General features: G+C 37.6%; 1 pseudogene; it reads left to right on the forward strand.

Annotated features, from left to right (window-relative positions):
• Positions 1–2133: 2133 nt before the first annotated feature.
• On the forward strand, positions 2134–2529 carry LOC111554472 (annotated as a pseudogene).
• The last annotated feature ends 68 nt before the right edge of the window (positions 2530–2597 follow it).

Consider the following 2597-nt stretch of genomic DNA (forward strand, 5'->3'; position numbering starts at 1 on the left):
TGAGAACAGCATGAAGGTAACCGCCCTAATTACATTACTTCCCACCAGGTCCCTTCAATGACACATGGGGATTATGGAAACTCTACATAATGAAGCCTGTAGAATAAAACGATATGTTGTCTATGATTTGATTTAAAGTGCTTTAGCAAAGAAAAACAAAAGGAAAAGGAACAGATGATACAACAGGAAAATCTTGATAATTTTGAGGTGTGAATGAGGTATATATGGGGGTTTATTTTCTATTCTCTTGATTTTTGTGCGTGTTTGAAATTTTTCATAAAAAATGGGAAGAGAATAGAGCATATTTTCAGCTTTTTCTAAACTGCTGAGTCTTAAGTATGTTTGCACATTATAATGTGCACATTTACATGGAGAAACACTTCCTGGGGGACAAGGTGAAATGGTGGAAAGTGCCTTGATTTAGGAGTCAGACAAATGTGGTTTGAATCCTAGCTGCATTCCAAGGACTTGAGGAGAAAGGGAGCATGCCTGTAGCAAAGGCAGCAAGGGCAGAGGAATGACTGGTTTCTAACACGTGTGTGTGTGTGTGTGTGTGAATATATATATACACACACACACATTTACACACACATGTGTGTATATATACACACATACACATATATATAGGATATATATAGGATTCCTGGGAGACGACTAAGTCTTGAGGAGTGAAAGACATGGTGATTTGTTTTGAGGCATGTTGAGTTTGAGTTAAGATGTCTTTGAGACATACAAGAAGTGATGTCAGCAATGCAGTTCATGTCAAAGTCTGGAGCACAGATGAGAGAACAGTGTAAGTCTACTAGTTTGATAGAAAAAAGGCAGTTTACCTTTAGATGTTTCCATGTAATTGTGTTGCTGCTACAGCACATGGAAGTATTTCACAGCTATAATACCTATGAGAAGCAAGGACTCATATAAAGCAATATAAAGCTGTGTTTTATTTGTTTCACAAATGAGCAAGTTCATTTTTATAGGAAAGCAGTTACCTTTCTCCTGCTTTTTATCTTTTACTGCAGATGTGGGGAATTCTGGCAGTAGCTGAGACCCTTTTGAGCCAAGTCTGCCTTTACTTTTCCCTATTATTACAGTTTATTTTTTGTGATGTGAATCTGCCAGTTACTAGTTAGATAGACTTTCTATTGAAGGAGTTTGCTCTGAATTGCACTCTAGCAACACCTAACCAGGCATGCCCCTTCTATCCCATTAGAGAAAGCCACTAAGAGAACTGTTAAAATTATCTAAGTGTCAGATCCCAAGTTGTTTTAGGTCTAAAGCAGAATGAGGTAAGCTGGAGTGGGAGGTAGCGAGTGATGGTGGTAATGAGGATGTAACTTCTCATCCCATTTTTAAGAAAGTCTGTAAAATGTTGCTTATGAAAATGACTTGGTCTCGTAAAGGGGTATAACTGCTTCAGAGCCTTTCAGAAACTCAGATGTGTCCTGTGGTTAATTGTCCATTTTTGGCTTAGTTTTGCTTAGCCTCCCAGAGAACCATTTTAATAACACTGTATTTTTAACTGGGAAAAAATAATTTGATAGTGCATTAATTGCTCCTTTGATTACATTTTGAGAGTTCACCACTGTTCCCTTGCTACACCTACCTATTCACTTCTAGCTTTTCCTAATGTCTTCTTACTTTTGCAGAGCAGTATATGATAGTCAATACAAATTATCAAAACACTACCTCTGATTTATCTGTTTCTCCTGAAGCCTTTGGCATGATTTCACATGTACAATTTCACCAGAATTTATATGACATTTCTGTCAAAGAGTTAGGGAATGAGAGGTGCTACTATTCCCATTTTTTGATAGGAACAAGAGCGACAGAGTTAGTAAGTGTCAGAACCAGGGCTAGAACATAGGTGTTTTTATTTCTATCCTAACATGGGAGAAAGAAAGACAGATAGATAAAGGATAAAGAAGGGTGTAGAAGAAAGACCAGCAAATAAAAAGTAAAATGAGTTTGTCTACTTATTCCTTCAAGAAACTAAAACAAATCATCTTCAATGTTCCCATTCTTGAGACTACATGATGAATGATGAATGATGAATGGTTACACGCCAGGAGCCAAAGCTCTAGTGGGAGAGACAATCCCATAAATATTCTAGTATACACGCTTTTTTTCCTTGCTGCCATAATTGTGCACATGAACGTCCTGGCTGATGCTCTCAAGAGCATCAACAGTGTCAAAAAGAGAGACAAACACCAAGTTCTTATCAGGCTGTGCTCCAGAGTCATTATCCAGTTTCTAACTGTGATGAAACATGATTACACTGGCAAATTTGAAATCATTGATGATCACAGAGCTGGGAAAATTGTTGTGAACCTCATAGGCAGGTTAAACAAGCGTGGAGTGATCAGCCCCAGATTTGATGTGCAACACAAAGACCAAGAAAGATGGCAGAATAATATGCTCATGTCTCATCAGTTTGGTTTTATTGCGCTGACCACCTCAGTTGGCATCACGGACCATGAAGAAGCAAGACAAAAACACACAGGAGGGAAAATTCTGGGATTCTTTTTCTAGGGATGTAATACATGCTTATAAGAAAAATGCCTCAATGGACCAAAAAAAAAAAAAAAAAAAAAAAAAAA

Source organism: Piliocolobus tephrosceles, chromosome 6 (genome assembly GCF_002776525.5).
Source record: "Piliocolobus tephrosceles isolate RC106 chromosome 6, ASM277652v3, whole genome shotgun sequence".
Lineage (NCBI taxonomy): Eukaryota > Metazoa > Chordata > Mammalia > Primates > Cercopithecidae > Piliocolobus > Piliocolobus tephrosceles.